This window comes from Crocodylus porosus, unplaced genomic scaffold (genome assembly GCF_001723895.1).
Source record: "Crocodylus porosus isolate Cpor-Errol unplaced genomic scaffold, CroPor_comp1, whole genome shotgun sequence".
Taxonomy (NCBI): domain Eukaryota; kingdom Metazoa; phylum Chordata; order Crocodylia; family Crocodylidae; genus Crocodylus; species Crocodylus porosus.
In genome coordinates, this window is record NW_017728942.1 from 3,193,850 (window position 1) to 3,220,567 (window position 26,718).

Sequence of the window (26,718 nt, forward strand, 5' to 3'; positions counted from 1 at the left end):
AATGGCTTTTATGGATGTACATGTGACTGGAGTAGCCACCAGAAGGTGTTAATACACCCGAGCTTCCTGAGTCCAGAATCTCTACCGTGGTCCAAGGGGACCCATGAACAGCAGGGCGAGCCGTGGCTTCCTTGTTCTCTGTGCTTATTCTTCCATCCCCAGCAAGGAAAGATCTTGATGCTGTCACCAGAACGCTTTGGCTTCAAAAATCAAAAGGGTTCCCTGAGCCTGGAACCAAGGCACGTCCACAACCAGAGGTCTCTGTTGTCAGATAGGAGTGCTCTGCAATCTGTATTCACATATAAACTTTATGATCGGTGTATTTACTGCACAACACATATATGTCGGCTTTATTAGGTTCCAGGTTCACATCATATTTCTGGCCAAGTTTCTTCTAAAAGTGTAGCCTTTTCTTAAAGATACATGATTTATTTATTGGCTGGGAAGCTAGTACACCTGAATTTTATTTCCAGTGCTGTGTGACTTTGGGCAAGACAATGTCTGTCCCCTTTCTGTGCCTGTCTGTCTGTGTCTGTTTGAAGAGCCTGTTCTTTGGGCTGTGACACAGACTTTCTTTTTAATATGTCAACACAATGAGCCATACTCTGGAGTCATAAGCCTTATAGCAATGTAGTTGGGCGAAACTGTTCTATTTAAACTTTTTAATGGCAAATTAGGCCAAAGGAAAATATTAATAGAAAACTGCTTTTCCTGAAAGCTTTCCTTTTTTATGGGAAAATTAAAAACTGAAAAATTTCACTCAAAGCTCCAATACTTTTTCCTAGTTTCTGGAAGGCTCTGGCCAGAACCATTTTTGACGTTTGGCCGGGTTTTTTTCAGTTTTTCAAAGAAAATAGTAGTCTTTCTTGGAAGGGAGGAAAAGGAATATTATCTGAACTACACTCACAAATACAATGAATAGCAAAAAAACTCTCAAGTCTTTATGAACTAGTTTTTGGGGCAATATCTTTGCACCTTTTAAGTAGTTAGCAATGTGCAAGCATGTCTGTCTGCAAGTGCATGCGCACACACACACTACACATTACACATTACCCCCTGCTGGATTACACTTGAAATCCAGAAGCTGAAGGGGACAAATATGCTAGAGTGCATTACTAATATGTTGTGCAGGTGCAGCTCAAAATTGTACCCATACAAGAGGAGCCCTTGTGAAATTCAAAATTTGAATGTAAATTGAGTGTGATCAGAATCTTGCTGTGTCAGGCTCAGTAACTCTAGCAGATCTCCTCTAGTGAACAAATTATCATCCTTAATCACAAGACATGACACACTCAGCCATAATAAACCTAAGGATGAAAAGTGGACCAATAGTAGCCAACGGTACCTGCCACATGGGTATAAATGACAGAAATTTCAAGTGCTCTAGGATCTAGCGCCCATTAGTCTAGACCCTTATGAGTTGCAGTGTTTGTCTTACACCTGTGCCACATAGTGAGACTGGAGATGGTTCTGGTTTTCTATAAAAATGGTTTTCTTTTGGGGGAGATTGGATTAGGTAGTAGGATATAAAAAGACTGCAAGGACACAGTAATGAAAATTCTGTTTAATGGAAAAAATAGATATAACTATTTTAAAACAAACTTCCTGACAATTTGAAATAAGATGAAGCAGAATTTTGCGTGATAATGAGCACATTAGCTGAATTTTCTGCATCTCATAATACTGAGCTGCTACCTCCACTGAAAAAGGCTTGAAGAAAACCCATTTGATTTTACAGATAGTGTGCTCTTTCCAAAAAGGGGTGGGGGAGAGAAATAGGGAGCAGTATTGTTAAAAGGTTTTTTAAAAAGTCTTCAAATTCCCTGGCTCACATACTGCATTACTGCATTTCATAACATGCCACATTATATCATGTCATCAGTCATCAAACTTAACAGTTTCCTACCATAAGACAGCTGCATAACGGAGGAAACTGGAAATACGGCCTTAGAGTTAGCATTTTAAAAGTACTGAATAATAGAATCAAGAAAAAAGGTTTAATTGTGGGAACCGTCTGTACTTTATTAGAATATTAATACTTGATTTATAGAATGAAGTGTACTAGTGCTTGCAGAGAAAAGTAAATGTTTGTATACCTAACTTCCTGCTAAATACCAGAATATACATTGGATGAATGATGCGGCTACTATAGGATTACTGTAGGAATATTATTTTTTTTCACTTCCTGTTTTCTTAATAGGACAACTTCAAAAGAACTGAGGTCATTTAGTGTGGAGAATGAAAGACTGAGAGGGGATGGGATTTGATCACCATTTTTAAAAGCCTGAAGGGCAATTATGGAGAAAATGGAAGTGGGCTTTTTTCCGTGGGTTTTGGGGACAGGAAAAAAAACAGTGGCCTCAAGCTGCATCTGGGGAAATGTAGGCTGGAGTTTAGGAGGAACGTGTTGGTTATGTGAGTGGTCATGCATGGGAACAGGCTACCTAGAGAAGTTGCGGCATCTCCCTCCCTGGACATTTTCAGGAGCGGATGGGCAAACACTTAGCTGGGATGGTTTCGCCACAGACTGTGACTGCTCTAAACTTCAGCTAGCACTAATATTGATCAATATTTGAACACTTCGAAGTGCAACATGTAACAATATACTTTTCAAAGCTTGCCCCTCCAACAAAAATATTCTTTCTACCTTAATCCACATTCGTTCTTCTATTATTACATTACTGACTATTATTATCGTTTGTGGTTCTAAAGATCATGACAAGATTCTTATGGGACTTTTACAGGACATGGACTCTGGAGGTGGGGGGACAGCCCTTTTAATTGGAGCAGTTCTGAGAACCACTCTAGTTAAAGTGCCCCAGCATTTCATGTATCAGCCTCCCTGCACTTCAAAATGTTGGGAGGGGCACTTGCACTAAAATCTGTTGAAGCACCCCCACCACCATTTTGAAACATGGGGCTGCTGATACATGAGACACAGAGGCTGGCCGGAGTGCGGTGATTACAGTGCAGATTATTCAAGTCTGCTCTGACCACAGCACATTGGTGCAGTCTCCGCACTTGTGTACACGGACCCATAATGTCCAATGCTGAACGCTTTGGTGTCTAGAAAACTTAAACACCTTGATATATTCATTTTCTCTGCTCATGCTTAATTATGTACCCACATTAGAAACATAGGCCTTGGGCATAACTGTTGAGATGGTTACATTAAACAATGCATATGGCAAAATACCGCAGAAAATGTTCAGCTAAATGTTCGCTTTGGTCTCTCAAGTTAATTCCACAAATTCATTCTGACTGAAATCTCTGATATTCCTATCAAGAGCTATATGTACTCTAAGACTTACACAATAGTCTTCCTTTACCCTTTGTTCATTCTTGTTACTCGGCCCCAATTAGTAAATCGTCTTCAAATTGCATTGATTCTCCTGTAGCCTTAATGTTGCCATTAGTCAGGTAGTTCTAAAAAGAGATTGTTATACAGTTTCCTGCTACAAATGCAGCTTCCCAAAACTAGAAGTGACACAAAGAAGTTGTGGTCTACTCTGGGGAAATGAACACAGAACTTGCTTGAGACAGTACACAAACTTAAACTTTAATGGATTCCTCAAAAAAGAGCATTTCACAGCAAGAATTCTTTTATCCTGCTCTGGTGACAGAGAAAATGGGATCATGGGATTTTCAGCATTAAGTAAAAAATGATACGGTGACTTATTTTTAAAGCACTGCATTATGCACAAGCGACTCTGAAAGCCTATCCCATGCATTTTAAACACATTGTGAAATTAAAGTACTGCATAAATAAATGTCTCATTCACAAAATATAATCATTGGAAGACTATTGGCAGACCCTACAAGCAGGTGACGGGACCTGAACCTGTTCAGCCTCCACAAGAGAAGGCTGAGGGGGGATCTCGTGGCCTGTTACAAATTAGTCAGAGGGCAACAGCAGGCATTGGGGGTGACCAGGAATAATGGTCACAAGCTGGCAGAGGGTAGGTTTAGGCTAGATATCAGGAGGCGCGACTTCACGGTCAGGGCGGCTAGGGTCTGGAACCAGTGGTGCTGGCTCCTACCCTGGGGGTGTTTAAGAGGAGGCTGGATGTACACCTTGCCGGGATCGTTTGATCCCTGTACACTTTCCTGCCATGGCAGGGGGTCGGACTTGATGATCTGCTCAGGTCCCTTCCAACCCTCTGAACTATGAAACTATTACATTCAGTGTTTAATTATCATTTCTCTGTAGGTGTGAATGGAAGGAAAAAAAATCTGGGAAAAATGTTTAAAAAGAATTGAAAAGAACTTTTTCATAATTGTTTTTAAGCAATTTCTAAGATAAGCAATCGGTGTTTGGCAAGAAGAATTATTTTTTCTCGTTGGTTAGGAATTAAATGATGCATAATTTAGGGTGTCATACTTGCCCTGAAGTGTCTGAAAATTAAGATAAAATCGTATGTCCTATTTCCAGTGATGTCCTTGCACCAAACTTCTCCATGGCAGCCACAGAGAACTATAAAACCTAGCAGTTGTTTTCAACACATCTTTGCACCCCTAAACACAGGGACCCCTGCAGCAATAGGCCTGGGGGTGAGAGGGAACACAGTGGTGTCACTGAATGTGACGCTGTGTGCCTCTGTCCCCAACTGTGCATTATACAATGAGGCAATCTTCAAAAAACATCTTGACACTCATCTCGCTGGGGTCACCTGATCCCGGTGATCTTTCGTGCCCAAGTGCAGGGGGGCTGGACCCAATGACCTGTAAGGTCCCTTCTAGCCCCTAACACCTATGGAACTGAAACAGAGACTCGGGAGAGGCTGTAATAACCTCACATTACCTCCTCTCCAGGTAATGGGGGTCTTGGTGGTGCCAAGACCAAAGTTCTGAGTTCTGACATTTGGAGAAAGTAAGGCTGGCAGTGTTTGGCCCTTACAGAAGAGTTGAGACCACAGACAGTGCTGCCCCAGAAGGAGCAAGAGGTTAGTCTACAAAGGATTTTTGCCCCAAATGCCCCATTGTTGCTACCAAAAAGCTGACTTCTGCTGGCAGTTGTCAGGGTCAGAGCTGTAACGTAGAGACTGCTGCAAATAGCAAACTGATTTGAAGAAAATGTAACCCTATGTGAGGGAATGGCATCCCAACCCTATTCAAGTCAATTGGCACTTTGCTATCAGGTTCAAGGAGGTCAAGATTTCAGCCAGACTTCCAGTGGTTGCTGCTGTCTAACCTAGAGTCAGGTTCCCACCTCCCCTGGAAGTGAAGAGGTGGCAGGAAATTTCCTACTGTAGACAAGATTTATAAGCAAGACAAGCAGAGGAAGGAAGCTTTCATTAAGACCAACAGAATGAAAGACGTATTGTCCTTAAGAAGAAAACACTGGAATAAAAAGAACCAACGTACCTGAAACTTATGTGCCTTACACTTTGCTTTCAATAAAGCAATGCACTGCATACACACAGTGGCTTTAAAGGCAGTTTTTAACAAACCACTATCTAAAAAGAGCGGAAGCCGGCAGTTTTTGTGTTGCGTCTCTCTGCATCATTCATGAAACAGTTTATTATTCTTTCACTCATCAGTTAAATGGTATTGAGTCTCAAAATGATGCCTCAACCAAAAGAGCTAAAAATACTTAAGATAATGCATAAGGTTTCAGATTAAACGCTTCCCTTTGTATCAAAGCTAATGTTATGTGTCTGCAGCACTAATTGTGCGACTTTGGGTAATAGATTCCTGGATGCTGCTCCTGAGGAAATTGTCTCACCCAAAGACTTGCTGATATTATCACCTGTCTTTTGTAACTGAATATATTAACACTGATGACTGCATCTTGCAAAATCAGCTCTTAAGGAACATAAAAAAAAAAAAAAAAAAGGTGTATCATCTAATTCAGAGGCAGCACTCCCGGGGCAGACAGCTTGAGTCTAGACAAGCTGCCTGCCTTTTGCAGCCTCATGTAGGTGGATACATTTTGTGATATATTGTCTTCAGCCATCTTCCTTTGGGGAGCGATTGCTCAGACTTTGTAAAAAAGGATTCTGAGAGCAGGGAAGCTGACAACGCTGCAGTCAACTGCAGTGAACTTGGGAGCCGTTAGAATTTATACCTATTCAAATGTAGATTACTTGGAGTGTTAAAATGTTTAAAGGGCATTTTAGACTCCCATCAGTTTATCTGCAGTTGACATAAAGGTTTTTTATAAATGTACTGTAAATCTAACGTGTCGATTCGGAACTAAATACCACAGCCACGTGAAAAAAGAAACTAGGAATGGCTTGTTTCACACGCAGCACGGGAACTGTTTTTTTCGTAACCCTGTGATATGAGAAACTTTGGGAGGGCATGAAGTGGAAATGTCAATTTGTAAATACCCAGTGAACAACAGTCAGGTAGGGAATAACATTGCTAATTGACCTTTAAAACTGTGCAGTTCACTGCCCCACATCTGTCCATGGGAGTTAATTGCTTTAGGCCATATCGGGTTAGTCCTTGCCAACAAAACAAGCTCCACCTCCTCACTCTTGCTCTGGCCACAAGAGATGAGCAGTTAGGCCAGGCGGACACTAGAAGCACCCCTGAGCTTTGAGCTGACTTGAGCCTGTTCCCTCCTCTCTCTTCCCCCCATAGGATTATTCTCAGGCACCCACAAATTGCTCTGGGAATTACATAAAAAGGGCTTTACAATGTTTTAATGCTCCAAATAATATACATTTGAATATATGTACATTTTAATGGCTCTCAAGTTCATTGCAATTGAAGCAGTATCTAGAAGCCCATCATGGAACAAACTGCTGTTGTGCCAGATGTTATCCAAATGCAGACCAACCCCCCGCCCCCCAGGCATGTCCCCACAAGTGGGAATGTGTGTTTCCCTGGGGACAAACCCCAGCGGCATAATGCCTGTTGCTGTTATGTACCCCTGGGGAACGCCTGTTCTCTGGTAACAGGCCATTATGTTAACAGGAATAGCCTTGTAACAGCTTAATACACTCAGGCTATTATGGCTAGGGACAGAAAATACACATGTTGCCCAGGTAGGGTAAGAGAGGCTGGGATCAGCAACTGTGCTGATCCCAGCAGCCTTACCTGGGCTCCTGAGTGATCCTGCAGCAGGGAACCTGGCAGGCAGCCAGAGCAGGCTCTGGTTTTGGGCCAAACTGCCGCCGTTTGTGCCACCCCACTTTTTATTTTTTTAGGCACAGGTTTTTTTGACCCCAGGATCTCCCAGGGTCAAACCGCCTCCTCCCCCAACCCCATGCTGCAAATTAGCAGCACAGGGAATGCTTGCACATGCAGCATGTGTGGTGTATACTGCACATCTGCAGTCATCTGGATACACCCCCAGAGTCCTGTCCCAAAGCATGTAAAATATAAATGGGCAAACATACCAATCTACCTCAACTCTAACCAAAATAATCCATGACAACATAAATATAATAGTAAATGATTAACATGTTCATCTGTCCATGAAGTCAAACATCATTGCTCTGAGCCCTACCCAAAACATACCTTTTTACATGGAAGTCGGTAAAGATTGCACTGTTCTGTAGAAAGGTTAATACACTCAGGCTATTATGGCTGGGGACAGAAATTACACATAAGCCAGTATAAGTGATTAGAAATTGGTTCAAATCTGTAACACAACAGAAATTCAGGGTATGTAAACCTCTTCCAATATGGCCCAAACCAACTTAAGATAAACCAGACTTAACTGACTTAGGTGAAATCAGTTTATTGAACTTCTGGCCCAGGTCCCTTCCAGATTCAAGTTAACTCACAGTCCCCCAGCAGCACAGGATGCTTTGCACCTCCCCTGCAAACCCTGCCCGGCAGCATAGGCAGGCTAATCTTGGCTCAATTTGTCTGCTCCAGCTGAGCAGGGAGGCATGCTCTAGCACCCCCCAGCTTCTTGCCTGAGCCACTGCGGGCATGTGGCTGCATTTCCAGAATCAAAAATAGAGATGTCTGTTCACTTGCTTATCAGTTCAATCTATGCAGTTCAAACTAAGCTGCAAAGATAGAATCGATTTATCTGTGGGATTTTTGACTGTCTGTACTTAGCTTGCAGGGTTTGGGGTTGAACTTAGCCTATAAGCCTGGGGAAAAAGCGAATGCCTAATGAACCATCCTGTCAGTTGTCCCCATTCGTAGTGATGGGGCTTCAATTCTTGTGCCTTGTCTGACTGTAAATAAGGCAAGGAGGTCCATTTAGTACCCTGAATGGAGCTTGGAAGGAAAAGTATAAGTTGCAGGAAGAACATTTGGATGAGACGCTAGGAAGCAAGCACATGTGCAGCTTCCATTCTAGGTTGTTGAACAGTTGCATCACTTCAATGAATAGCTCTTTTTTAAAAAGAAACCACTATAATTTTAGAAGCATGCAGTCCTTTTGTGTTATTTCCTATCATGCAGCACATGAAACAGCTCCAGGCTGTTTAGGTCTTTTTAAGTGAAACCCAACAACTAATAAAAGCCATTTGGAAACCAGTGGACTACCAGTACAGGTTGTATAGAGCACAGGTTTAATGTACTCATGAAAAGAGATTCTAGTTAACAAGCTGGCTGCCAATCCCTTTAGTGGCTGTAGCTGCCAAATATTTAAGATAGCCCCATACAGCATGCACTGCAAAATGTACCCTGAGGGAGACAAATGGGCAGATAACAGTTGCAAAGTTTGTATTGGAAAGAAACAAGTGAAGGTTCCTGAACATCAGCATTGAAAGGAAAGGAAAAAAGTGTGAAAAATTATTGAATGTTATAAAATAGCATATTAAGGCAATACATTTGTAAAAGAGGGCAAACCACAAACGACTTTTTTCTGTCTGTAGTCTCTAAAGTTAACATAAGATCTTTCCTTTGACTTCATGTGCCCCAGTGAAGTCAAAGGAGAGACTCCCAGCAAGATTTAACCATCAAATCCAATGAATCCCAGAACTGGTTGGTTCTCAATTTGAGGCTGCACAAAGTTTTCAGAGGCTTCCCTCTTTCTGGGAAAGGAAGGACTTGAGTGACAGTTTTGCAGAAGACCAGAAAAACAGATAAACTGGATCACTGCAGAAGAACAGGTCTCTAAATGCACAGCCCTGCCCTCCAAATAATATTAGTTTCTGGGATCCTGAAACTTTCCCACAGGGACTAATTCAGCCTGAATAACCAGGTGGACTGCCAAGTTCTGTATCTGGATTTTTGCCACTAAACACTTTATCCAATCCCAACTGAAGTCTATCAACTGCTGTAGGCTCTGTGCTAGACCTTTAGACCTTCCCTTTTCTTATCTTTTTTCCTTTTTCTTTTTTATTTAAATTCGTTTTGCCTCTGTTACCTTATATTATACTAATGATGTGATAAGGTGTCTTGCTATGTAATTTAATATGTTAACAGCTTTTTTACTGTGTTATGTGTAAATGAAAATTCATATGAAAACATGATTAAAAAGGAGTGCTCCTGAAGTGCTAAAGAAGTCACAGTTAATTTATACCCTGCAGGCATGGCCGTAACACCTGATGGGATGTTGCTAACTACATTCAAATGACACCAATGTAGTCTGAAAAAAAATCGTTGCACTTAGTGGCACTTGACAATGGCTGCTTAACAACCCGGCTAATCAGAAGTGGATTATAGCAACAGAATTAATGAAGCGCTAAAAGTCTTTAATGAATAATGGAGGATTTTTCATTCTCTTATGCTCTTATGTTTATTCATTTAAAAACCATTTGTGTAACAATTGGAGTCATATAAACAGGTTTGGTACTCATTTTATTAATTCAGTGTGGCATTCACATGGAAATTAAATTTTAAGTTTCTTTATCCTTTCCTTTCTCCTAAACAAAAACTCAAAATTAAAAAGAAGAAGCCTTGCTGTAAATTTCTTTACGTAAGCCCTGTTTTGTATGAAGAAAATATGTTTTCTATTTTTTACTTTTAAAATAAATACACCTTGGCCCACAGTTGTTTCAAGAGATTAAGATTGCTCTTTGGTCCTTAAAAGAAACTGGAGCCAACCACTAAGTTTGTGTCTTTATTTATAACTTCACCAAAGTTCAGGGCCATTCATATACGAGAATCTAGCATTATAAAATCAAAATATTCAGCTGCATTATCAGTTGCTGACTGTTGGAGCCATCATGATCAACGGCAGCTGGGAGTCAGGTCTCTGCTCCTTTCCTTTATCTTTTTTAATACAGCTTTGGAAAATGTGCTACAACTCCATTGAGTTTTTGTCACCTTCCAAATCTCACAGAGAAGAGAAATCTTAAATAACAGCCTTATACCAGTGTGATCTTTGCAACTAAAGTGCATTCCTGACCTCACCTCAGCCATTTCATCTGACTCCAGCACCAACATTCGAGTTCTGCAGAAATGTAGTTTTGTAACTTTTGTTCATTGTTCTTCACTTTAAAAGCAAATTTTCAGCTGCATCCTTGCTTCACTGGCTTGGGAAAAGGATGTCTTCAGAGGCCACATGTGGTACAAAGTCGAGCTTGACTCACAGCCAGGAGGTATGGCTTTGTGTGTAGCGTGGGTCGGTAGGTGTTGTAGCATCCAGCCAAGGGTCACTAAGGGAGCCACAGATTTTCAGAGCCCCACTCTAACTTAGGTGCTTCACGTAAAGAGCCATGATTTAGAGTCCCCACAGCAAACCAACATATGTTCACCTGTTGGGTCTTGGGGGAGGGGGATCGAGCCTGTCTGCACTGGCCAGCAGGCAGGGGCACTCCAGTAAACACCTCAGAGTCCCCATATCTCACGGCCACTCCCAAGCTACCCCAGCTGGGGTACTGGGGAGAGCTGGGCTGGGCCTGCAAAGTAAGGCACAACCGCCTTCCTCCAGCTCAGGTGAGAAAAAGCAGCTGGAAGCTGCTGCTGCTCTCAGGAGGCCCAGCTGGAGCTGGGGGGGTGGGAATGGGGTGAAATGGAGTCCCCTCATTTCACGACCCCAGACAGGGTTAGCTGGGGGGACACTGGGAGGTGAGGAGGCTCCATTCCACCCCACCTCCATCTCTGTGCTGCTTCCTTCCCCCTCCCTCCCTGCTGACAGCTGCTTCTCGGCATGAAAAATGAACCCTCCAGGGCACAAGTTTCCTAAAGTGCTCTAAAGCAGAATGCCTTAATCCAATACCTGATTTGATGAGGATTAATTTTTCTCACAATCAGCCATTTTAAAGGCACTTTGCAGCCATGTGTCTGTGGTACATCATAGCTGTACAGGGCTTTCTGGGGCCAGATCACATGAAAAATTTCACATCTGTCTGCATCCTAAGAGACCTATTTGAGGACTACCACGTTACTTTGCACAGGCCCCTACAGACTGTCTGGCTTGCTTGCTGGTTTTAGTCTCACTGTTGTTCCCTATTTTTCAGGAAGTGCTTCAGCCATAGACAGATTAATGAATGGGACAGCTGGGCAAGAGTCCAGGGGCCTCTACCAATTCAGGGCCCTGGGAGGCTCATCACCAGGAAAGTGAAATCCATGGGTTTAAACTCACCACTCATTTTTTCCTTCCAGCAGGGAGACAAAAACGGTGCCAAGTTTAAAACCGTGGATTTCGCATTTGCTTCCCTGGTAGCTGGAAGCAGGGGCCATCCACCAATGGGGCTGTGGGGGGCAGGGCTGGGGCTAGGGCAGGAGAGCCACGCTGCACCTGGGGTGGAGGGGGCTGAGCGGGGCGAGAAAGAGCCTCTTCCCACCTGGTGGGGGGGGCAGTTGGGGCCGGCTGGGCCAGGCCGGGAGCATCATGCTGCACTGCGCCTTTGCAGGCAGCAGCACTGGGAGGGCCTTGGGGGCTATAGCCCCCCAAATTCATCTCAGCCTCACTCCACAGCCACCCCTCCCAGTGCTGTGGCCACCCACAGAGACAAAGCATGGCAGGCCTGGCCCAGCCCAGCCCGGCCCTCTGCATGTGCATGGCTGCATGAACAGCTGGGCAGCAGCTCCCCGCAGGTAAGCATAATAGAGGCTGGGCGGGGAGCTAGATTGAGCCATAGGTGGCTTGCAGCAGGAGGGAGTTGAGGAAAGCTTCCCCCATGTGACCGAGAGTTGGGGAAGGGAGAGGTCCTGTGAGGGGAAAGTGTGTGTGTGTATGTGTCTGTGCATGCATGTGTGTTTGTGTGTGTGTCTGCTCATGGCAGGAAAAGTGTGTTTGTGTTCATGTGCAGAGTGAGAAGAGATAGTGTGTGTCTATGTGCACACCTGTGCATGTGCATGTGTGTCTACATTCAGCCATAGCAAGGGTAGGGAGCAGGGAAAGGAGGTGGACATGTGCCCCTCCCCCCCCCAGCCCAGCAGGGTCCACCCAGCCTCCGGGGCCAGCACCAGGAGGAGAAGGAACCATCTCCATCCCCTGCAGCCCAGCTCCCATGGGGAGAAGGGACCTCCAATTTTGGTTTGCCTGGGGCCCCAGTATACCTTAATCCACCTCTGGCTTCAACAATAAAGGCTAAGAATACAGAATGGGAAGGAACAGCGAATATACTGGTATTTTCCTCTTCACCTCTTCCCAAATGAGAACCTAGAAGCTGAAGCAAATATACACACTTCAGACCTTCATAAAATACTAAATATTAATTTGAGTTTCTGAAAGTGTCTAGCACAGCATTAACTGTCTGACAAACCCATACGTCATTTACTAGTAACTAATTCTGTAAGGTCCTTCCTCTCCTCCTGCAGTGCAAAGAATGGGCCAAGTTTCTGAACTTCTCTCTTCTTACTTTCCTAAACTTAGAATTGAATTTTCCATATATGGATGAGGAAACTTTATCTAACCTTGAATTACACACCTGGGATTTAATGAAAAAAAGAAGGTGGAACCATCTCTCCAGTAAGAGATGGGAATGAAAGCAAGATGAGCTACCCATTCCCTTTGATTCACCTTGCCTAACTTTCTTTTGGAAAGGTGGGATGGGGCTTATGAGGAACTCAATTTAATTAAGTAGTAGGAGTAGGTACAAATTTAAGATGAGAATGGAGACTGAAGATATAGATTTCAGTTGTTCAAAATTCTTTAACAGTATTGTCACAAGGAATTGTGTATCAGTGATATAATAGCTGCTAAAATATAGTAAGATAAAAATGGCTCATTAGGACAGATACTAGAATGCCAATTCTGACACCTTTTAAACATGCTTCGCTTAGGTCCTCTGCCCGCAACATTTCTAGTTAGATTAGGGTTTGCAGGTGGGATGGTGTTGTAGAAAGAATTCAATGATACCCAGGCTATTCGAGTAGTCTTCTATATAATTTAGACTGTATTTAGATGGTTTTCCCTTATTATGTGAACCAAACCGGACATCTCCAGGAACAAAACATTGTGAAGTCATCATAGAGCCTTTTCTTCTCCACTCTTAGGACTAAAGGTCCTGTGCTAGCTTAGGAATTTGGTTTATTTTTTTAAGCAGAATGAATGCAAAAAAAAATTCTCAAGGTCTATAGGGTGGCCATTTTCTTGTTTAAGGCTCACGTGGCAACTGTGCATGCTTTCCACTAATATAGTACCCATTGGGCTTCCCTTAGTGCAGAAAGGTCATCCCCACTGGGGGTGAGTTGGTGATGAACTAAGAAAAGCCTGTGAATTCAGTAGACACAGTATGGCAGCGGAAGAGCTGTCCAGCTGAAAAGCTGGAACGCTGATCACACAAGGTTGATTTTACCTCTGAAATCTTTTTGCATTCGGCCTCCAAGATGACTTAGGCCCTAAGGGTGTGAAGGAAATGTCATTTTAAGCATAATTTGCAGAATATTCACAGAAAAAAAAATCGTTCAGGATTTGAAATCCTGAAGGCAGTTTTGAGACTCATGTCTACCCAGGGTGCATAGTTCCCCTGGTAAGTACCCTAAGTGTACAAAAGTTTACAGTGTCCCCAAACAAAAATGACAGTTCCAGGAGAAAATGAACCTAACTCCAATCAGGTAGAAGTGGCTCCCAGAAGAGTTTCTCTCTCAGGAGAATGAATGCATGTACATTTAGCTGTCCACCAAAAGCCACAGCGCTGTCCTCTAGCATCCCAGCATGCACTGATCTCTCCTTCCCCCTGGCCAGGAAGGCAGTCTGTGGCTCAGGCGGGGCCCCACTGCTGCAGCTGAGTATGGAACAAAGCTCACCTGACTGCTTCAGGGCCAGGAAAGCCCAACCCCTTTCACCAGCCCCACACCGTGCTCCAAGGCTGCATCAAGGCACAGAGTGTTGGGGCAGCTGTGTTCCCCACACTTGCCCAATATCCAGACCCAGACACCCGGGCTTCCACGAACCAGCCCTTGCAGGCTGCTGAAACAGAAATTGACACGCCTGCAATTAACGAGAGAGGAGACACTCTGGGTCTCCTTTCCCAAAGCCACACAGCAGGACAGGAGGGAGGAGACATTGTGAGCAGGAGTTCCCCAAGGAGACATGGTCCCCTGAAGCAGCCAGCTGATTACTATTGTCCTCTGCCCTCTCCTGGTCTTGGGACTTTCCAAAAGCCAGGGGAGCCTGCAGAGCACGTTGAGATATCCCCTGGCTCTGGGCCATGGGCAGTGCAGGCTGCATAGCATCTATCTGGTCTCGCTAATGTTTGCATTGTGTTCTCCGAATAGGGTTGTCTACAGAGGGAACAAAATCGCGAGATTTCTCCTCGTTCCTTGGAATGCTTGTCCACACCCTCCGTCAGGTAATAGAAACAAAAACAGGCAGTTTACATCCTCAAGCAAAACAGCTTGAATTTTGACTATTGAACTCATTGTGAAAAGCATAATTTGAAGAAACTATTAAGTGAATAATTTCTGTTAGTACCGTTGAGAAAGCTGAAAATGAAGCATATGCGGTTCACAAAGCGATGGAATTTGTTGAATAAAATATATTTGCATATCTTTTACTGTTCTACGGCTTGCAGTTGTACTTACCTATAATTTATATATTATATTATTATATTTCCACAACTATTTCCTGAGGTGAAATGTGTATATATACATTTCAAGAAATAGTTGTGGAAACTAATAGCTCAAATACAACTGCCACTCCCAGTGCTCCTTCCTGCCCATGGCAGGGGGTCAGACTAGATGATCTGTCTAGGTCCCTTCCGACTCATTGATTCTATGATTCTATGAAAAGGAAGGTGAAATTGCCTGTTTCACTTCTGCTGCTACTTGGAAGCTACAGGGATTTTGTCAATAAATAGAATTTGGAAAGTGTTAAAAATAACATGCATACCTAAGCATTTATTTGTATGCCTTAAATGGTAACATGAGGCCCAGAAATCTTCAGTTTGCATAAGCAGCTTGATTTAACATGTATTCCTGACAAAAATCTTTATTTTACCAAAAAAAGGTGTAACCACTTATATGCAGTAATAAAGTGCTTAAGAAACTGTACTAAATAAAAAGGGCTAGAACAGCTCTATAGGCACCATCTTCATGAAAGTCTTACATCTAATTTTGTCTTTTACATAAATCACTGCTTTTGGCACATGTTATACTCAGAGCCTCGTGCTTGCTGCTGTCATTACCAATGTTTTGCTGTACAATATCACTTGCTAATATGGAAGTATTTTTTTTTTTAGTTATGTGAAAGCTACAGCTATTAGATGTCTATGCATCCAGTTTCTCACCCTTCCTTACATCTCTTCATTTGTGATATTTGCAACTTTGATTTATTGAGTCTGTAATTATGATTACAATGATTAATGAACTTACTTGTTTTCCTTTAGCTGTGTGAGGTATTCTTTGCATGCATATGTCTGACATTATATTATAGGAATGATCACAGTGAATCACATCCTTAAGTGCTGTCAACAGAGCTATGACAAATTACATCCAGTAAGAATTCTGCACACATATTTCTAAGAATACATCATTTCTGTTTTATCATTTTGCAAATGTGTGCGTTTCTGTGTATATTCCTTAGCATTTTTTGTTTTTTCTATATGCTATCCCATGGTAAAAAAACTGAAGATCCCATCAAAACCCAGAGAAAAGACAAAATCTAATTTGGATCTGTGATGCAATGGAGAAATTCACCCCTATGCAAAAACATGAACATCTCTTACATTTAAAAAAGGACTTAGGTGGTAGGCCTGTGCAAATACGGAATATTCAACTCAGATTCATCTGATTCAGAGGACAGTGATTTGATTCAGAGATTCAGATCACCATTCCAAATCATTTCAGCCAAATCAGCTTTGGAAGATTCAGCGCTGATTCAGAGAGATTCAGAGACTTGGCCATAGACTATAATGGGGAATCACTGAAATACCTATATCTTTGTTACTTTTTGATTGATTCAGATAAAACCTGTAGGGATGGTAGCCCCTTCTGCTGGCATGAATTCTGCCAAGTTTCAAGGAGATAGGTGCAGGAGTTTCTGGGAAACTGTACCTCAAACAGCTGAAAGCTAAAGTCATGTTGTGTGTATGTTAAGGCAGATGGATGAAAACAGCAGGGATGCTAGCCCCTTCTGAGTGCACAATGCCTGCCAAGTTTCAAGAAGATAGGTGCACGGGGTTTTACTGCCAGGGAAAACACAGCTTTCTTTTTAAAAAGTGTGTGTGGGGGGGAAACAAGAACAAATATAAATTGAAAGAAATGGATTAGATAGAGATAAGTACAGGGTTCTAGTTAGTAAGCTATATCCAATCCTTTCCAAGAACAGAAGACTGACGAGGTAGGAAGCCAAGTCAATGCAGTATCTTTCAGATGCTGTTGCTCAGGCAGAAACAGCTCACAAAATGCACAGAAAGGCTGCAGAACAGAGGCTTATATGCTGTTTCTACATCTTCCCCCAGAGCACTGTGATTGGAAGGGGACTCAGGGAAAGATCACAGTCACTGGCCAGCTACAGATGTCAGTCTTTCCCCCCCTGCTCTCCCTTCCTTTTCTCAGTTTCTGAAAGACTGCTTTCTGAATTTCCGGATCTTTTCCGAATCAGTTCGGAAACTCCTTCTCCTGATTCAATTCAGATTCAGTGATTTGGTCTCTAAATCAGGCCAGATCTTCTCTGTATTGAATCACAGACTGAAGCTTCACACACCCCTATCAGACGGTACTTCATGTTTCCATAGGCCTTGCACTGCCTTTATGCATGTGGTTGAATTTTACCCCAAGTATATAAAATGCTAATCACATTCTACTGTTTGGCTAAGGGACTGTAGGTGACAGTGGTACTGACTATTAAATGAATGAACAACAGATGTGATACTGAAAGAATGATTTGATCCTAAGAGTGACACCAATTGGTTTCCCAGTCATTTCATCGTTATATCGTGCTGAGATAAATATGGCAATGGTGCTTATATAAGATATTTCTGATGGAGAACAGATGAATACGAACACTCAAAACAAAAAACAATTTTATAATCTGTCTGGACAGCCTGCTTCTCTCATCTTTAACGTATTGCCACAGTGCCTAAGGCACTCTGCTGGAGTCAAAAGTACTCTGCACAACCCCAAATAAAGAGTATTGTAGCAAATTTCAGAGACTCTAATAAAACTCTTGTATGGGTTCTGTTGTGAAAGGGACCATTTTCTCCCATGTGCTCCACATATATGGATAAAATAACATGTAAATAGTTATTCTTATAATAACCACTCAGGAGCTGTTACTTTGGTCCAGTAACTGAAAATGTCTCTTCTAATGAGTTAAACCACTAAATTCCTCAGCTGAGTAAAGATTGCAAAACTTGGCCCTACATTTTTAAAGTATTTCTTAAAATAATTGCCTCCCTGATATTTTCAGTAGAACTTTGTAAATAAATCACAATGATCTTTCTATCTCTCCATCTCATAGTTTTCTCATCTCTTTTTCTGTTTGTATGTTCTTCCAGAATGGATTAGTGTCCTCACATTTATTCTTTATTTAAAGATATTTCCTGAATATTTTTTCTAGCATTTATGGGAGAGTAGATTCATTCATAATATTTCATTAGAAGTATTATTTTATTAGCTTGTACTCTGAATCAGTGCTGCTATTAAGCCTGTGCAAAGTGGCTAGTATTCACTTTAGATTTGGGTTTGGCCAATTTCGAGGAGAGTGATTCAATCTGGTGATTTGAATCAGTGTCCTGAATCAATTTGGCCAAATATGATTTAGAGAGTTGTCTGTTGCCAAATCTCTAAATCAGCCAGGCCAGGCCTATCTCCCCCAGCCCCAGGTCCTAGCACTTTGGAAAAAAAAAAGTCCCGACTCAGTGGGTGCTGCCAGATAGGAGAGTGATCCCCACTGCCTCCTACTGCCCCACATTGCATGGGGGGCTCTTCTTAAGCCCCCTGATCCTCCCCCTTCTCTCCCAGCCCCCTCCCGCCCCCACAGCTCCCCTGGCCACTGTGGCTTCAGTCCTTTAAGAAAAAAAAAAACCCGGGAAAACCCCCACACTCACCATTCTTGCCAGCGGGGGGGGCAAGCCCCGTTGCCCCCCTCAGCCCTGCACCATGTGGGAGGACTCTGCCATAAGCCCCCTGAAGCCCTGAGGCCACTGCAGGAGTGGTGAGTCCTGGGGCTTTTCTCCATTTTTTTTTTTCCTTAAAGGGCCAGAGCTGTGGTGAAGGACAGCCAATTGGGGGTGAGCTGAGAGTGTAGTGGGGGCATCAGGGGGCTCATGCAGAGTCCCTCATGCAGCATGGGGTAGCAGGGATCACCCCTCTGCCTGGCAGCACCCGGTGAGTTGGGGGTTTTCTTTAAAGGGCTGGCAGCTGGGGCGGGTGAGGTAGCCATGCGGAGGCTGGGGGGAGCGGGCAGGGGTTGGGAGTGCTGGGGGAGCAGGCAGGGGATGGGGGCTGGCAATGATCTCCTTCCCCATCCTCCAGCCCCCCCTCCACTGCCCCCTACTTATCAGCTCCAAGTCTAGCTGCAGCTCCCTGCTGCAGGCGCCGGGGACTGCCCAAATCATCAAAGCTCTCCGAATCTTTGGAAAAAGTTTCAGAGAGCTTTGAATTGATTCAGACCATTTAATTGGTCCCCTGATTCAATTCAGATTTGGAAATTCAGCCGCTGAATTGGGCCGAATCTCCTCCGAATCAAATCAATGCCCAAAGCTTTCCACAGCTCTAGTTGCTCTGTTTACGTACATGAGCTCAAAATCTGGATCAGACCATTATTTCAGTACTCTGAGTGGTTGAATATTATTCTTTTACAAATATTCTGCAACATTTTCTTAAAATTCAGCATCTGCTCTACCCAGCTGGCTAAAAAGTTCATTCACTAGATTATCTCCAGAAACCAAGAGCCCAGCCATAGTTGGTATGAATTAATTTCAAGACAGGTATGGGTATTTTGTGCAAAATATTTTCAGGAATGTTCTCTGCTGTAGTTTCCAGTAAATTGGGTAAATTGTGCTTGAAATTGCTGTCACTAGATACATAGAAGACAGCTTAATATTTTTTTTAGCCAAATGGGGAAGGAAACTAGGCAAAATTTCTTTCAAAGAGGTTTGCAAGAGGAGGTCTGTTAAAATTTATCATCTTATTACCAAGCAATTGATAAGTTGTTGGCCCACATTGCTTTCAATATGAGCAATTAATGAGTTCACGGGTGTAGAAGAAACTCTCGGCACAGTGATCTTTCGGATGGCTACTGTTTATTCTGCTGTACAGAGGCTAGTCAGTCTTAGCCTATGCGTTTTTATTTTCTTAATTTCAACTGAGGTTTGTGCCTTGTGGCACTGGTTCTACATGAGTTTCAGGTTTCCTCTTAATGGTTTTAACTACTTTTTAATAAACGATCTCCAGATTTCACTTTGCATTGCTTTTTCCAGTTATCCCATTTCTTCTGCTTTCTCCCCTGCTTTTTTCTGATGTACCCCGAGCCTGTCATCTCAGCTCTCTCTGCATCAATCTGTGGTGGACAGTCTGGTATTTACAAAAGACTTAACATGCTCTGGAAAATTCATCCAGTGCTTCCGAATGGAGTTTCTCTTTATAGCCTCCAAAGGTTAATTTCCAGAAGGAATTGGTACTTTACTTCATCTTTGGTGTATTAACTCTAAGTATTAACACTGAGCCTGCAGTTCTCTTTTAGAGTCATTGCCTTCTTGTGTCAACCATGTCACAGTTCCAATTCAGTATGGTTTCTGGTATCATCTGATAGCTTCCTTCAGGGTTTTATAATATCTGATATATTTCCTCTCAGTTGTGTTCTGTGGTCTCTTATTCACCTTCTTTTCTCCCTCAGCAGCCTTGTTCTGCTAGAAACAGGACTTGCTAAATGACTATCCTTCCACTTCCTCTGTGACCTCAGCCCCTTTCATATCATATCCTTATTCAGGTCTGCTCTAGTTTATGTGGCAAACCCAATAAATATTTTATTTATTCTGAATTTTTCCTCTGGGAATTTTTTTTCCTTTGAACTACAGCACAACATCATATTTCAAAGGAACTCTGAAAAGATCAGCAGCTGAATAGTGCTGCATATTTTATATGAATCTCAAACAATGTCCCTAGTAGACATAGAGGCAATGAGTATAACTTAACCAAAATATGCTGTTTCCATTACTGTTACCTCATAATACATAGGCAATAGTGAAGAGTGTAACCTGACCGTGTTTCTTATATTGTACCCATGTTTATATCAGTGAAAATCCGTACATTATATTAATGGGCAAGTGTCAAGAACAGATTAAATATAGATTTATCTATTCTTGTTTCACATTCAGTGAACACTGCCCAAATCTGAACAAGTCTGTACTATAAACCATTCCAAGCGTCTCTTCTTAACATAATTGAGAACAATGGAGCATAAATAAATGCTCTGCTACTGTATACTAGATTGAGTGGAAATATCAAAAGTCCTATCAAATTCTGGATGTCTTTTCTAAAAATCCCGTCAAAGTGGAAATATTTAGATCATAAGGGAAACAAACAGGACGGAAAAATAACGGGGAAAAAATAATGGGAATCCTTCCTTCACTGGATGTATTCTTCTTGGCTCTGACACTAAAATGAATTGCATAAGCATTTATTATCGAGCAGTCTTAACCCCATTATTTTTTATGTACTTTTCTTTATTTTGGTTTAAGGGTTCAGTGAGTCTTCATTAATGTACCTGCAAATTCTGCACAGTGAAAACCCTGCAATTGTTCATATATTTTGATTGTATTGCCCCTCGTTTCCCTTTTCCTTCCACCACATTTATATTGCAGGCCCAGCTCATTAATATTGTGGCCTGATCGTGGCAGTGGCTGCCATTTTCACACCCAGATTGAGGCACCCTCCCATGCCCTGTGATTGGCTGAGGAGGCAGATTTAGGGCCAGATTTAATTGCAGCAGAAAGGCCCACGGCTCCCCTGCCCCACACACCTCACTGGAAGAGGCAGACGGTCCTGGCACCAGGTAAGGGAGGAGCTGTTTGTTCTTCCAGGCAGGAAAACTGAGTCATGGGGGGTTTGTGGGTGCCTGGGGGCTGCCTTGGCAGAAGGCCCTGGTACTAGGTAGGGGAGGGGCTCATTACTTCTCCATACATGTGTTCCCTCCCCCCACCCCCAGCCCCCCACACTCAGTTTTCCCACCTGGAGGGGCAAACAGTCCCTCCCCTACCTTCCCCCAAGCTTTCTCCTCCTTCTGTCCCTTTTGAAACCCTCCCCTCTCCCCCTCCCTGGGCTGCTAGGCTTTTCCTGCTGGCTAAGGAACGCTTTCTCTAGCCTGCAGCTGGCATCTTGTTGCAAATAATGCCATGATATGGCTGCTTACTGGTGAACTCCCCAGCAAGCAGTCATACCATGGCATTTTGTTGCAAATTATTATTTTTTTTGAAAATCACTTAATTTCATGATCTTTCACAAAAAAATGCAAGATCGCAATTTAAACCAGGCACTAATTATTTTTATTTGCTTCAATAAAAGTGAGAAGAGAATCAGACTGCATGTTCAAATAACTACCCAAAGTCCTATAGAATTTAATATGAGGGATGGTAATATATCTGTGTGTGTGTGTAACAGATTATATATATTCTGTAAGCAGGCCAAGTAATTTCTTAAACAAACATCATTTAACAAAAATATGTTTGTCTAAGGAGTTATTTGTTAAATGCATACAATTGAATGAAGTAACAGCAGAAAGATAGCTTGGTAGTTAGATTACTATCTGGAGCCTGGGAGACCTGGAAATCCCTGCTCTGAGACAGTCTTCCTCTGTGCTCTTGGTCAAGTTGATTAGCCACTCTGTATACCTACAAAGTACAATTCAGTATCAGATGGATATATTCTCTGTGAAGGTAGCATGACTTTCCTTCCTCTTAGAGACATTGTAAGGATAAATACACTGAAGGCTGAGAGACAGGTACTACAATGATAGGGACAATAGAAGTACCTAGAACACCTCCTTTTATCATTGTTTTTGAAATCCGTAATTAATTTATTGACATAGAAATCTTTGGTATGAACACACATGTCCAGTAAAACTATAAAATGCTTTAAATAACCTCTGGAAATGTTATTTGCCTTTATATTTGTTTTCATAAGGGTTCTGTGCACAAATCGATAAGGCTAAAATGTGGGCAAGGTTTTATGCTCTTACTTATCTTACTTGATTTATCTCTTAAACTAATGTACATTCACAGCAGCTTGATTAAAGTTGTGAATTTAAATGCATTAATTAAGATTTACACCAGTGTAATGCTGAAATGATTCAATTTATTAATAACTACAATGCAATTAATTCACTTAAATGGGGTTGTTGTTAAATGATGCTATTGCTACTAAAAGCAGAATTTGACTCTCTGAACATTTTTTTTAAATTTAAGATGTAATAATGGAATCAGGAGAAGATGATGGAAGTTTTCATTTTGGTTCAGAAGCTGTGTTCCTGACAAAGACATGTTCCCCCAAAGTTATATTTCTTCCATTTTTCTTCATAGTTAGGATAATACTGTGTGCGTATTAATGTCTAGATAGAAAGAGTTATTAATGTTTAGTACCACATTGATTTTTGCAAATGAATGAACTAAGCACGAAGAAACCCTTTTACTGGTCAGTGTTGCTCATGCAGTGTTGCTCACCAGCCAATCCAGGCATTGTAAGAAGTTTGGCCAATGGCAGCCCAAGAGCTGCCATTGGCTTATAATTAATGCAACATTGCCTAAGGAGGTTTTCCCTTCCTCATTCTCCCCCATAATTTAGTGTGTATCTGTCTGTATTTGTTCTACGCTTGAAAAAAATGTGGGTTAGGGACAGACATTCAAAAAACTTGAGCATGAATTGATTCAATCTTTTCTGGTTAGTCTAACCTGGCTAGGCTGAACTGGTTTTCAACTGTACAGACATTCCCTCTGGACTAAGGAAATGCAGGCACATGCCTACAGTGGCTCAGACTAGAAGCGAGCGGGTGCTAGAGCAGCCCTCCCTTCCCTTTGAAACTGCTGAGCTGAGGGAGGGGATGCTCTGATTAGGGAGGTGTCCCCCTCCCCCCTGCACCTCACTGCTCCTGACCAGTGAGGGAGCCAGCAGGGAGTTAGACAGCATTTAGTGACACAGCAGGGAGTTACACAGGGAGCAACAGAGCATTTAGCACCCCATCTAAACAAAGCATCTGGGATGCTGGGGGTTTAAATTAAACTAGGAAGGGGTCTGGGACAGACATTTTGACCCAAATTGGTTAAGTCTGATAGTACATTCAACCAGGTTTATCTCAAACTGGTTTCAGCCAGTTTGAAACTGGTTTATATGCACTGAACGTCTGTTCTGTCACAGGTGTAAACCAGTTTCTGGTCACTTAAACTGGCTTATGTTAATATCTGTCCCTATGGTATGGTGGTTAGAGTGTAGAAGGAGGAGCATAGGGGGATTTCTGAATTTGTGATATAGCTTTGTGACCTTGGACAAGCCTGTGCCTCAGTGTCATAGCATGCACAAGAATAGCAGCAAGAAGCTATATGGCTCTCTTCACAAGAAGCTGTACGACTTAATTAATCTATGTTTGCAAATTGCTTAGGGCTCAACAGATGAAATTGGATCGCAAATACAATGTATTATTAAAGTATAATTTGTATAGTACTCACTCAGGCTCCCCCATTCTGAATGGCCCTATAGCCTTACATGAATATCCTATATTGAGCACTGCTTCCATCTGCTTTTCATAATTCCACTGCCACCCCTCCTCACCACAGCAGCTTTATATCGTTTTAATCTCTAGTAAATCAGACTGATTGTTGATCAAACAAATGAAGTTTGTAATGATTCTATCACAGCTTCTTGCATCTGAAATTGGGTATTGCTATATTAATAGAGACCATGTAGGGAAGGCATTCCATACTTGGCAGAGAAATGGTAGAATAACTGTAATTTCAATTATTTTGAAATGGCTTTAATGTTTCCAATTAGCTAATTACCGTCTGCATGTAATTGGGAAAAATGGCAAAGGTTGCAGTGCTTATTAAGAAAAAACCATGGAGAAGAATGTTCCCAAATACATTATTTTAGGCAGTTGGTCAGAAAAGTGTACTGGTGATGTGTTGTCACTTATCCTCCCCCATTCTAACTGAGGTATTTGCAATAATTGCACAGCTCTTTTTTGTATAAAGACAAGAAATTGCTTTGAATAAGTCTAAACTTTTTTTTTCTTAAGAAGCATCATAGTCCACTAGGCAAGGTCCTTGCTGCCTGAAATGTTCTACTTTGGGAAGAAGAATACTTTGGACTCTAGTAAGAGTTTGGATATAGCTTCCACGTAGAAGAGTTGACTTGGATGCCATTTAAAAACCTATCATTCAAGATTCCAAAGAAATCAAAGATATATTTTTAAAAAAGACTTACAGTGATGTGTGCTATAGAAATACTACAGCTAGACAAGATACTATGACATGCCAAGTCCTTCAGGACTATGGGACTGTGAATATTGGGTGTTTAATGACAATTGTAGCATGTAGACTACAGATATGGAGGCTGGCAACTGAGTTAAGAAAGAATTAGAGTTCCATAGGAAATGTCTTTATCGTCCAAAATCACACTAATGGTGTGAACAAGAGTTCACAGGACCCGATTCAGGGTTGGGGATGGGGGTGTCAAAACAACAAGAATGGCTGGAGTTTCGCAGCCCCAGGGCTGTGCTAGGAATGCACGCAAGCATTTGTTAGGTCAGGTTAACCCATTTTAGGTCAGATTAACCTATGCCAGTCTAAAGTGAATTCTTGAGAACTAACTTTAAATTGGGCATGCCATCTACAGGGTAACCTAAGCCCTGAAAACACTTGCCCCCCTGGGCATTTAGATCACCCTAAGCTTGGTTAGGGCTATCTAAATGTAATGCTTGTACTTACCCAAACATACCTTAAGCAATGCAAAGCCTTATCAGAAGATAGTCTTTTTTAAATCTCAATCCTAGTTCAAGACTCGTGGTTAATAGATGGCATCCAGCCCAGCAGGGTATCTGTTACCAAGCAGAGTTTTGAGGGCAGGATCACTTAAGGCCTGAGTGAAGAAAAAGCTTCTTGTGTTTCTCTGCTATGACCTTCTGAACAGTTCTGTTTGATGTATTGTTGTGGGGAATGGCTGCTGTTTCTTCTCAGTCAGACATATAAGCACAGCACTTGTTTTGAAGGGAACAAAGAGTCAAAGGGAACTGAGTCAAAAATCAGGAGTTGGCTCTGGACTCTGACCACAACTTTAAAAACTCCCCCAACTAAAAATGACTAGATGCTGACAACGGTGGTAAAGAATGAGGCTCTGCCAAGGTGAGATTAATAAGTAAAACCAGATCACCCTTTTTTGTCCTTGCCTATCATCTTCCCACAATTGCTATTTTGATTCTCAGTGGGTGCATCTACATGAGACCTTTATTGTGGAGTTGCCTAATTAGCTCCTCAGTAAAGTCTCAGCATCTATCCATATGGCCCTATTAGGCTGCAGTAAACTAATTAACTCCACCCTAGATTAGTACTTGTAAACACAAGTAGGGTGCTTTAGTGCAGGGGTCTGCCTGCTGGCTAGCCCCCTGCTGAAGCATCCCCATGCCCTAGCCAGCCTCGCTGCAGCATGTCAGAGCAGCCCCAATCATGCAGGCTCCCCCGGGGCTGCCGCCAGCCAGGGCTGCTCCAACTCAGCTCAGCGTGTTGTGGTCCTGGGCACACATGTAAATGCAGCACCCAGGAGCAATAAACTCTTGAACATTATGCGCTGGAGTTTATTGCGTAGCATTACTTTTACATGTAGACACACCCAGGTATATTTATCCTTGAGTTCTTTGTGGTTTTTAGGCTATGGTCTAGCTGAATGATTTGAAGGATAAAGTGCATGGGTGATGGAGCTGGTTTCAAATAGAAAATCATAATGAAAGAGAAAAATACAGTGCTTCCCATGCCACCCCCCACACAGCGTGCACGCACACACACTCACTGCAGAGCCTTCATTGTTTTCACTAAATAGCTCAGAGGCTGGGAACAACTACATTTTGCAAATGAGTAAGCAAGCAAGTAAACACAGTAATAAAAACCGAGATATGGCATCACTCGATTTATGGTATCTTGTTCGTTCATCTGACAATTGTGTTTTAGTTTAATTATTTATTATCATAGCACCTAGTTTACTAGCAAATTTTCTGTCACGTTTTATGTATTCCCTCACACCCATTCTTTTTGCCGCTCTGAGAAGTTCATTCTGGATTAAGTTAATTTAAAATATAGGTCCCATAAACACATTGCACGGAAGGAATAGCTTTATCTATTTTCATTGCACTTTTTGGGATTTATCACCATTTGCTCTATTTTTTTTTTCTTATTTAAATTTGCCTCAATTGAAAAGCAGCAGCATTTAACTGAAAATACTGTTTATTATTTATGAGGCATCCTTTTCTCCATCTAGAGACTGTTA